The sequence below is a fragment of the Lissotriton helveticus genome, chromosome 8, assembly GCF_964261635.1.
Source record: "Lissotriton helveticus chromosome 8, aLisHel1.1, whole genome shotgun sequence".
NCBI classification, from domain to species: domain Eukaryota; kingdom Metazoa; phylum Chordata; class Amphibia; order Caudata; family Salamandridae; genus Lissotriton; species Lissotriton helveticus.
The window spans coordinates 572,927,267-572,939,752 of record NC_136069.1 but is presented as its reverse complement, the minus strand read 5'-3'; positions in this window follow the sequence as shown (position 1 = coordinate 572,939,752).

The following is a 12,486-nucleotide window of genomic DNA, read 5'->3' as shown; positions in this document are numbered from 1 at the left end:
TACCACTTTATGTTTCTGCTTTTGCACTTTGAGAAAGCATTGAGGCAACGTGCCTCCAACCTATTGGAGGAGCCGCCCCTTCTGGAGAACAACAATGTTCTGGAGACTTCCCAATCCATATTTCTTACCAACCCTAGCACGGAAGCTGCCCTGATTGCAGCCACAGATGATGTCTGATCCCTCCTTGACCAAGGAAAAATGGTGCCCATGATCCTCCTTAACTCATCAGCAAGGTTCGACACAGTATCACACAGCACCCTGATCAAAAGGCTTCACAACATTGGAATCCAAGGAAACACCCTCAAATGGATTGGCTCCTTTCCCACAGGTAGACACCAGAGAATCTGCCTTCAGCCCTTCACCTCGGAGCCCAAGAACACCATCTGCTGTGTACTCAAAGTTTGTCCTTTAGTCCTACCCTGTTCAACATCTACATGACTCCCCTGGTTGACATCGTCAGATCACATGGACTGAACGTCATATGCTACGCCAATGACACCAAGCTCACCCCCTCACTGTCAGAAGACCCCTCTGCCACACTGACCAACTTCCACAGGTGCATGATGAACATCGCTAGATGAATGAGAGACAAATACCTACAACTCAACACAGACAAGACAGAAGTGCTGACCTTCGAGAACAACACCTCCCCATCGAACGACACATGGTGGCCCCCCAAACTAGGACTCTCACCCACTTCAATCGACCAAGCTCACAACCTTGGCATCATCCTGGACAGTAAGCTCACCATGAAAAGACAAAACATCTGCCTGCTTCCTCTTCCCTCTCACGCTCTGCAAGATTTTCAAGTGGATCCTAATTGACACCAGGCACACCATTACGCAAGCCCTGTCCCCCGCTTACTGGGCTAAAGCAACACCTTCTATGAAGAAATCGCATTGTATCTCCTCAAAAAACTGCAAACTACACAGAACTCAGTGGCCAGACTCGCCCTAGACCTCCCTAAATGAACCCTCCCTACTCCAGAAGCTCCACTGGCTCGATATTTAGAAGAGATGCAAGTTCAAGATGTTGATCCACACCTTCAAAGCCCTCTATAACCAGGAACCTGCATACATCAACCACTGTCTGAACATCCATGTTTCCTTCAGACTCTTGCGCTCTACCTCCCTCTGCCTCACCCACACCCCCGCACCTGTCACAGCAACAGTGGAAGAAGCTCCTTCTTCTACCTCACAGAGTGGATGTGTTAGTGGTTCTGTGGATGATGTCATCAGTGATTTCATCAGTGATGTCATTTGGGATGAATCACAGTCCCACCCCTGCAAGCATGCCTCTTTCCGCTTCCTGCTGCTCATTATGTGTCTCATTCCCAAAAAGAGATGACATCTATCTATTTAGACTAATGTCTAGGTTTTTCGTTTGATGAACTCACAGAATATATGAGCGTTATAGCCATAGACCTATGACGTTTGAGATTGTCAAGAATAATCCGCATTTCTTCTATTCATAAACCTAACACTTTTCAAGGTTTGATTTGGTTACTCTGTGTAAAAAAAACATTGTGATGAATGTCTATGAGTAAACATGCCATATACCTGAACATCCAATAGAAAATTATAATCAAGCTTGGATTAATGTGAGTCAGACCTTAAAATTCCTGAAATGACTTCAGGATTAAAACCTGACTACTAACATAAAAACCTTCGTGAAATGGACTCTAAGTGTGTACGGGGCAACCATAGAATATCTATTTGTGGTCTCACCTTAAAGTGGGTAGGTGATGGGATGCCTGAGGTGTTCAATGTAATACAGCATTTTCCTGAGGAAATGTCTGTAAAACCTGTCTAAAACTCTAACAAGAGTTCCCCTGGTGGGTGTCCTTATCAGCCAACCCACAAGTTGATCGGCATAGTGCTATTTCCCAAGGGAAAAGCTCTGTCCAGAGTAGATATTCAGTACTGTAACACGCACTTGCGGTACCGGATGTTCATCTGCAAATGAGATTGCTATTCGTCCATGATGCCACACTGGCAGTTTTTTTATTGTAGAAGGTCATATGTCCACTTCTGTAACATGAACATGCGAAGAGTGCTCCAAACATAACTAAGGAAATGTTTGTGATGATTGGTGTTCTGTGTGTACAGGATTACTCTATTACATGTCTCTCTATTACATGTTTATTCATGTAATACAATGACTTTGGGATTTAACATGAATCCACCAAAACAGACAGCTAGCTTTAGCATTTCTTCAATTATTTTCTAATGGGTGCCTTTGTGTTTACTGAGCAAGTGTGTGTATGAGGGTGTGCATGTGTGTGTGTACGGACAGAGTGACGGGGATAACCTCTTTGGAGCGTGATTTATTTGTGATCTTACCATGTCTGCCAAAAAATTCAATATGTTAGCTAACTGCAAAGAGCTTTCGCTGCACAGTGTGTGTATTTACATTACCTTAAGCCATGTTAAACATGCTGCTACAAATGTAGCATTGGTACACTGCATGCTAGATGCCCTCGAATTCTCATGTTTTCCACACATATGAACACTCAGGGGCATATGTGAATGGAAGTGACAGTGTGCGGCATTTGCTTTCTTGGCTTAACGCCCTGCTCTGCCACTTCTGAAACATAGGGCAGCACAGTATTTACAACAATATGGTGCAGCCTGCATTTACCCCTGTGCTTGTGCTAAATTTAGCTGACTTTTGCCAACGCAGGCACCCTTGCACCATAGTGCAAAGGTGTCTGCATTGTGGGGAATGATTGTTTATGTGCAGGAAGGTGTACCTTCCTGCACATAAACAATCTTAAATGGCGATTTGTAAGTTCTATATGTGCACATAGAAGTTGCAACTCGTCATTTTTAAAATGATTGTTTATGTACAGGAAGGGACACCTTCCTGCACATAAGCAATCATGCATGTCGTTTTGCAGTTTTTATGTGTGCTGCAAAAATGATGGGAAGTAATGCATTTCTCCTCGTTGTGCCCTGTTAAGACCAGGTTTCCCCTGGTCTTAATTTGGCGCTGCCCCATATTGACGCCACCCTTGTAAATATGGGGCAGAGTCAAAATCAATGGGTGTTCCGGCAGAAGCCCACCGCACCACCTATTGCGCACCCCTTTCACGCTAAGTAAAGCGTGAAAGGGGGCCTTATTTACAAGTCTGTGTTAAGCCACGTTAAGTGGCTTAATGCCGCCTTGTTAAAAAGATGAATCCCCTATCGCCACCATCACGTCAAAAAAGTGACGTTATGTTGGCGATAGGGGCTTGTAAATATACCCCTCAGTGTCCTGTTGTTTCCTGTAGAAATACAGGTCGTAGCATTCACTTTCTGGTTAAAGTTGTCTGCAGCTATATGATTCACAGCGTGCGTGGGGACATCTAAGCCCTAAGCCGTAGATCTTCAGGGTATTTAGAAAAAATATCATCTTACATCCCCTGAAGAACCCCCTAGCAGGGCCAGGATTATCTTGAATAGATTTACAGATTAAAGAAGACAAACAGCCTTTTCTAATGCGATAGCCATCAGCAAGAGATGGGAAGCAGAGTGAAAACAGAAGCAATAACCAGAATTTATTTCCATGTGCCATTTGTCCCCGCTGCAGGACCCTACAAAACGTGACATGTCACTCTGTCAGAGTAGAAATCTATTTTGGAAGAGTGCCAGTAAAGTGCAGGCAGGGCTCATTTCTTCCATTGGTTAATTTTGGCAATTTACTCTTCAAAACAGCATTCCTCTGATTACCTTAGGCAACGTTTTTCCTAATATTGAGGTGTCTCATTACAGACTGAGGTATATGTGTTTCATGAGCAGAGTTGATAAGCAGTGTTTTTTTATGTAAATGTGTGACGATTGATATATTTCATCTCACATTCAAACGTGCTAATGCGATTTCCTCTTTCTTTTTTCTTCTACGTCAAACAAATTTGGACTCTAAAGGTAAGCACATATTCTATATATTGAACTTTTGTTTGAGACGATTCCTTTTGGTATCTTTCTTGGCATGTTGTATGAAATGTATTGTGGTAATGCCTGGAGGTAGTGTACCTATTATTTTACATATGCATGCCAGGGTGCTACATTCCCAACCCCACCCCCTCCCCCCCATAAAAAAAGCGTATTGTAGCGATGAGCAAAGCGAAACAGGAGCTGAAAAAATATAAAATGTTTATCTACCCACAGAAATAAAATACCTATGGAAAAACTTTAGAATACGAGAGGAAGTACAGATATGGGGATGTTTGCCTTATGGTTCAGATGCTTGTTTGAAAATGGAGAAAAAAATATATATTTTCAGTGATTTCACTTGGGTTTTGTCCTGGGTTAAGACAGAAACTTCTACTTTAAGATTGTTGTAAGTTTGCCTCGAGTCACTGAATAATCTTGTTATATGAAGCCTAGACTTTTCAAACTGAATTTATGAAATGAGGTAATATTACTTGTGAAAATACATTTTCTAGCATTGGCATTATCCATGCTACTGTGCAGTATTTAACTCGGCCTACATTGTGCACCATTTTAACACATTCTAAAGCTAAATAATATAAATAAAACAACTGCATTAAACCATGCCGACCATATTAGGCATTTCACTGAGCGACATTCTGACTTGACAATGCATTCGATATATTAATCTAACTTTAGACATGGAATCCTTTAAGCCACTGGGGAAGTATGCAGAAATAAGAGCGATGTCTTGGAGTCGGCAATGACAGATTGCTTCCTTAAATTTCAATCCTTCAGTCGCATCCTAAATACCAGAAAATATAGACAACGTGAAAACTCAGGCGCAGATCTGCAGCCATCTGAGGAAATCTATTTAAAGGCGCCAGATGAAATGCCGCGCGTTTTATTTCAGGTGATAGAGTCTCTGTGCTGGAAGTTCTCACTAAATAACTCATTACTGCATCTGCCGCTCTCATACCTTGACGGTCTCGGTGCTTTCTTCCCGCAGTTTCTGCTCAGCAGCCTCCCGTGCTGCAGAAAAGAGAGCTATGACAGATCCTTGTGGTTCACCGTCTAAACTTATTGGCAAGGCAATTCTCCACTATGTCCACTTAGATGAGGTGGATTGGTGACATCATTACAGTTCGCCTTGTGTGACCTCAGGTTGTGATTTCAATAAACTTTTCAGATCGAGTGTATACTTCTGTAAAATGGTGTCATGTTTCAAATTAAATTGGCTGCCCATCAAACCAGTTATTTTGAACACCCTCTGCATCTTCTGCAAAATGACTGATTCTAAAAACGCAAATACCTAAGCAAGTCAATTACACAGACCAAGCCAGGAAGACAGCTATGCTCCAGCAAAAACATCAGGGGCAGTAATATGGAAGTCTCCCGTGGGCACAAAGGGCATTTGAGCCTGATTTGCGCACTACCGGGGCACTTTAGTAATACAGAAGGGGATGCAGACACTTGTGCATCCCCTTCTGTAATGTCGATAGCGTTGGCCCGCAAAAAGCGCTGTTTTTAGAGGACGTTCCATTATTAGGGAGCGTGGGCCATGCACATGAGGTAATCCCTTTGCCTTTGTGCCTACACCGTATTATAGATGTGGGCGCAGAGGCAAAGAAGCAGTCAGGAGATGCACTTACAGTGCACCACCTAAAAGATGGTGCACTTTCAGTGCGCCCCCTAATGGCAGGGATGTATGACGTTACAACGCATACTTTTACTCCGCATACCATTACAACGCGGTATTTACAACGAATACCGTTACAACGCATAGCGCTTTGGGGTGCTGGATAGTGGTAAGTATAATTTACTATTCTAACTCCAGTCCCCGTGGACCCTAGGGAAGGTGTTGGATAGTAAATTAAACTTACCTCTTATCCTAGAGCGCCCCCCAGCGCAATGCGTTGTAATGTCATGCGTTGTAATGCCCGCGTTGTAATGGTAGTGCGGAGTAAAAGTTGCGTCGTAACGGGTGTATACCAATGGCAGCCTTCTGTAGGGGGTGAAGGGGATCCCATGGACCCCCCAGGCATATCCTTGCAGGCGGATGCACTCACTTCACCCGCTTGCAAGGGGATCTCTAATCCCCCTGTGCAAGAGGGTTGCCGCCTGCACTGTGCAACATGGAGCGGCTTCAAAGCAGCTACTCCGTTTTTCACATTAATGCACAGCCCCCAGGGCAGCATGAGTTTGAAGCTGCCCTGGAGGCAGAGCATTCCATGCCATAGGGGGCACTTTCCCTGTTTGCGCCCACGCACCTGTTTTACATAATAGAGCCACAAGCTGTCTATGACCAACTAGAGAACCAAAGGTCTAGGCAGAAAACAAGCAAGTATCGAATGATTTGTCTCCTTCGTACAAAATGACCGTACTCCTGTTCAGTGTGCATTGCCATACCTCCACACTACCACTCCCCTGTATTCATTCTTCCTCCAACTGTTTTGTCTCTCTCCTACCTGCGCCTTGAAACTAGGCTTGTTCTGGTATAAGCATGACGTAATAGATAAATACAAAAATATGCTACATACAAACAAAAAAAACATTAGACCATTGTTCGACATATAAACACACAAACCCCCAAACACAAAAAAAGAAACAAATGCTTTAGATGGAAGCCTTAAAAGTACAAAATATTACCCCCAGTGACATTTGTTCTTCTTTTGTGTGGAAATGCCAGACCTTTGCAATGTGCTATCTCTATCCCCAAAATACTGTCTCAACCATCTTCAGGTTATTAAACCTTCCCCATGATGTTGTACACTCTGAGCAGCGGGATGCTCGGAGCCACTGGAGAGATCCCCCGCAACAAAACCGGTCTCAAAATGCTTGATCAGTTTTGTTTACCTTTGAACATTGTTCACATCTCTGATTAATTAACAGCTTCAATAATATAAATTTAGTGAAAGTTGAAATAATGAACTTTGGGTCAGATGTGGTAAGTTTGAATGCAATCCAGTGCAGCAACCACATTTTGTTGTGTAGGGGTGGATATACAGTGCAGAGCCATATCTTCTAAGAATGGACGCCTGCTGATGTCATCCCTTGTGCTGGCACTCTCACTAGCTGACTAATGCTATGCACAGCCCTGTACCACAGCGTAGAGGAAAGTGGGCACTGCCTAATTTAGGATTCATCCAAGAAGCTGACTCTTCAAATAGAAATTCCTATGACTAGACTATCGCAGAAGGATCCCTTTCCTTGGATGTGTTCTGTCCTCTTCAGCAAACTTGCAAACAGTTTTATTCCAAGAGAAATGCAAACATTTCTCCTTGTTAATGACTTCTTTAGGGAGACATTTGTTTTTGATGAAAAGCTGGTCTGACTATCTTAGTAGATCAGGATGTGTGGCAACACCTGTGGCGTTGCCGCTAATCTGCCCCTTGATGCAAAGTGACACTAAGTAGTGCAGAATTCTTTCCAGCACAAGTTGCCTTATGCTGGAATTTAAATAGCCATGCGTCATTTTTCAACACTTTTCAAAAGCCTTGGTGAATTTGGGCCGACATCTTAAAATCATAATTATTCTGCACAAAAATGTCACATATGTCCATGATTATGTTACATTTATATTTTATATTTAATATTTACATTGAATAATATGTGGCCATGTATTTTTCAAATGCACTCAGTGTTATATAACCATATACAAAGACTAGTAGATGCAATTGCGTTAACTGAAGTCCTTTGTAACCGAAAGATTAAGTAACAAATGAAGAAATATTTAAACAGTATTCACTATGACTATTATCTCACCATCGCTGCCTTGACCTGAGGCTCCTGCTCTGTTCTCAGCATATACAGCACTCTGGCCATTCAGCATCCACTTGTCTCTCTGATAAGTAATCTGATCCCTCTTCCTCCCCCTTTCTTCCTCTTCCATCTCTAAAAGCGAAAACTCTGCAACATCTTCAGCACTCGTCTAGGGCTTCCGATTGTTTTCTTCTTTCCACCTCCCAGCCTGCCTCCAAAGCTATCAGATCGACAACACTGCCATGCATTATTCAGCAGTGTGTTACTTCAGAGCTTGCACACAAGTGGGACTTCCTGGCAGGCCTCCATGATGAGATCCACTGGCATACACACAACCGAGAGGAAAGCTGGAACATTTTATCTCAAGGCTACACGTATATCTCTGCTACTGCATTAATTACACACACACACACACACACACACTCTTACATCCACACAGACACATGAATACTGCCCCAGCACACACGCCTGCACGCTCACAGATGTGAACGTACGTACACACATCCACAGAGACACATGCTCCAACAAGCACAATGTCTCACACTCTCTCCTTCACTCAAGGAGCTTGATGGTTTTCATTTTTTTTCAGTTATTCGTTGCTTTATAGCTACTCAAGTAGGGAAACAACGATTTTCTTTTCATAATGTGTATTGTAGCACTGAATTGCTTCATGGTAGGGTAGTGAGCTGTCGCTGTTTAAAAATAAATTCCGCCCCTTCCATGAAGTAAGAGCTGCGTCATAGCTGTCAGGGAGAATGGCAAAGATGTCCTTTGCTGATAAGCCTATGCCAATGACACACAGAGTTGCCCCAAAACAACTAATTAGCAGGAGCTAGGCCACAGGAAGGTTTGGGGCTGTCCGTCAAGTAGGTTGCCACTCTTGACACCTTTAGTCGTAACTGTCACTCTGGGCTGTCCATGAGAGACAGAACAGGCTTGCTTTCTGTATGGCTGAGCAAGTAGAGAAATTTCGCTTTTTTTAAAAAAATGTAAAAGACACAGCTAATAAGAGAAAGCACATTATTTGAGACGAGCAAAGATGAGAAATCTAAAAGTTTTAAATATTACAGGTAAGTTAATGTTTTTTATATATATATATATATATGTCATGTGATCAAGGCTCGAAGGAGCCGAAACGTTATGTCGGCAAACCAGCATGAAATAAAATATTCTGCACCTATTTATCTGGTCCGTGTCCATATATGCTGACGAATGGCGATGACATAGCTGCTACGGCTGATCTGCGGATTGCTTCATATATATATATATATATATATATATATATATATATATATTAAACACACATTCACCCCACGGAGAGAGGCCACTGCACGATGGTTAGTTCGAACTCCTTTAATTGCAGCTTGCCAGCAGGGATTTCAAACCAGCACACAGCAGACAATAAAATTATGCCAAACGCGTTTCAGAACCCATGTTCTTTCTTCAGTGGCAAATGTAAATGTTACTGCAGTGGTGAAAGTCGGCAATATCACTTTTCTTAGTCCTGCCTCAATAGGCGTGGCCAAACACATGGCCTGCTGGATCTAGTAGTCATTATCATTATTTCTCCAGTGAGTTCGTTTTCTCATTATTTCACCAAAGCCAAAATCAAAATCCAAGTGGCATATATATATAAATAAATCATGGGAGCTAATAAAGCTTAAAAAGTACCTGGAAGTACAAAGGGTCCCAAGGGGCCTTAGGAAAATGCTGATGCCGAGTCATCAAGACACTTCTAATGAATTATTGCAGGAGTGGGGAGAATTTATTCTCAACTCATCGTTGGGATTAATTGCAATTGTGAAACACATTGAAATAGGGCTGGCAAAAATAAAAGAACTGTTGCATGAAGCGGAAAAAGACATTGCCACAGTAAAATAACAACAGAAATAACAAAATTTAAGGAGGAGTTAGAAGCTCAAGTGGAGAAACATCAGGATGTGGTGAGGGAACGTAAACATCAAAAATTCATCAGAGATGCGACGGATTATGCGGAAGGACGCATATTTACGTTCTCAAAAAAAGTATAACACATTGAAACATCAAACAGAGATAACAAGCTCAATGAGCATATCAAGCAGCGCATCCTCATTGATATCCACGGACTGGAGTGAAGGTGCACAAGGTGCATCATCGTATTTGAGAAAACAATCTTTTTTAGGGGATATGCATCTTGTCTTGCAACAGAGACAATGGGAACAAAATCAGACATCCCTTCCACAACAGAGAAGAAGGGGGAGAGGACGCAGATGGGTCCCAAGAAACCGAAAAGAAGGGGAAAGAGGCGCAAGCACCAGCGAAGGGGAAAAAATAGGACCGGAGACCCGAAGCATGCGCCAGAAGAGGAATAAATAAAGGATGAACTCCAGGTAGTGAATCTATCTAAAAGAATAATATCGGAAACAGAAACAGCACTACTGAAGAAGAGAATACATTTTTGCCCAGCTAAAAGAATGGATTTGGCTCAGGTGCGGATAGATTTCTACCTGTATATTCGAAAAATCAAACTGGCAAAGGTTTTCGCATAATAACAAGATAAACCTCCAAAAAACACTAAAGAGATTGACACAACATCAGCATTACTGGTAAAAGACACAGAAAGCTTCTTGACTCTGATGAACTTAAATGTGGAAGGAAGTCAAGAAATCCCCCTGGGAGCAGCATGCAAACGAGGGGGCGGGCTTAAGTGGCAAGAAATCAAAATCAAAATTTTAACCACAATTAAGGCCAGGAAATAATATTGACCTATTTCAAGAATCTGCAACCCAAGATCTGTACAAGTTAAAAGGCTCCAAATACAGAGACAACCTGACAAAAACTGAAAGAGAAGCATTGATGGAATTAACCTCCGATAGTCAAATTGAAATCAAAATAGCCGATAAAGGCGTAAATATGGTGCTATTGGAAAAAGCATCATATATCACTGAAGCGCACCGCTAATTAAGGGATACAAACTATAATGACAGACTGAAAAGAAACCCAACAATGGAAATCAAAGAAATGTTGTATGATAAACTCCTAGAGTGGACAAACAAAGGCTTAATTGGTGAAGAGGAAAGGAAATATTTAACAATAACCCATCCAGTCACAGCGACAATATATTTCCTACCAAAGCTTCACAAAGAACAGAAACTACCTCCAGGAGGGCCAATCTTATCAGCAGAAGGTTCTCTTCTAGAACCAATAGCAAACTATATTGATCATTCCCTAAACCCATTTGTAACATGCTTGGACTCTAACATACAGGATACAAGTGATTTATTGAGACGTTTACAAAACACCCCTTGGCAAGAGTCATATCAGTTGGTAACAATGGATGTCATATCCCTTTACACCAACATAGGGAATGACATAGGACTCAATGCATGCAAGTTTTTCTTACAAGAGAGAAAAATACAATTCGGAGACCACAATCGAATGCTTCTCGATATGATTTCAATATGCTTAACCAAAAATATATTTGTATTTGATGGCGAAGTGTATCGTCAAAGTAGTGGGACGGCCATGGGATTTTCCTTCAGTCAGAGTTATGCCTGTTTGGCAATGGGATGGTGGGAGAAGGAGGTGGCATGGAACAGCAGTAACGAGCACGCTATGAACAAAGTCATCAGTTGGATGAGATTCATTGATGAATTATTCATCATTTGGGATGGCAGTAAAAACGAGTTTTTGGAATACTTTGTAATCATCAATAACAGTGTTCCAAATTTAAAGTTCAGTTATGAAATCAACAATGAACGAATTGTATTTCTAGATACTGAAATCTATATAAAGGAAAATCAAATACACACTGCACTGCACCGGAAATGTACTGCCACGAATGCCACCTTAGAAGTGACAAGCTTTCATCAACAATCCTTGATTTCCAGCATCCCATAAGGAGAATTTTTAAGAATCCGATGAATTTGCAGCGAAGAAGATGAATGGTTAAAACATAGTGCTGCTACTTCGGAAAGGTTCAGAAGGAGGAAGTATAACAATGGCACAATAAGGAAATGCTGGAATCAAGCAAATGAGAAGACAAGAGATAAATGTCTGACAAAGAATCACAAAGAATCAACGAAAGTGTCAGAACCAGTAAGATTAATAACGGATTACTCCAATGAAAGTAAGGAAATCGCAAACATTTTGAAACGAAATTGGAAAATTCTACAATTGGATGAGACAACAAAGAAAATCATGGGACAACATCCAATAATTATGTATAGAAGGGTCAAAAATTTGAAAGATCAACTAATCCATAGCCATTTAAAAAACCAAAAAAGATGGAACATGGCTCAAAACTACGGGATTCGTGAAATGTTATGCATGCAAAGCATGCCAAAGTGCTAAGCCAACAAAAGAAGTGGAATTGGCAAATAAAAAGACATGGGAAATTCGAGAATTAATCACTTGCAAAACACAATATGTGATATATGTGGGGGAATGCCCATGCCCACTGAGATATGTGGGAAGTACTGTATGTGAACTTAAAAAGCGAATAATGGAACACATCCAAGCTACGGTACATCAGGACAGAGTAAATGCTGTGGCGAAACACATGGAACAGTGTCACAAAAGTGACTGAAAACAGCTTAAATTCTTTGGAATTGAAAGAGTGGCTAAAAATGAGAGAGGCGGAGCTAGAGAAAAACTGTTGAGACAGAAAGAATCCCGCCATATTCTCAATTTACGGACATTGAGCCCGCATGGGTTAAACCAATCAGAAGAATTATATATTCATTTGTAAAAGCTTCTCTGGAACTATTGTAAGAAATTGCCCTAAGTTTTTTGGTACTCTAATGCAGGAGGAAAAGAGGAGAACATAAAC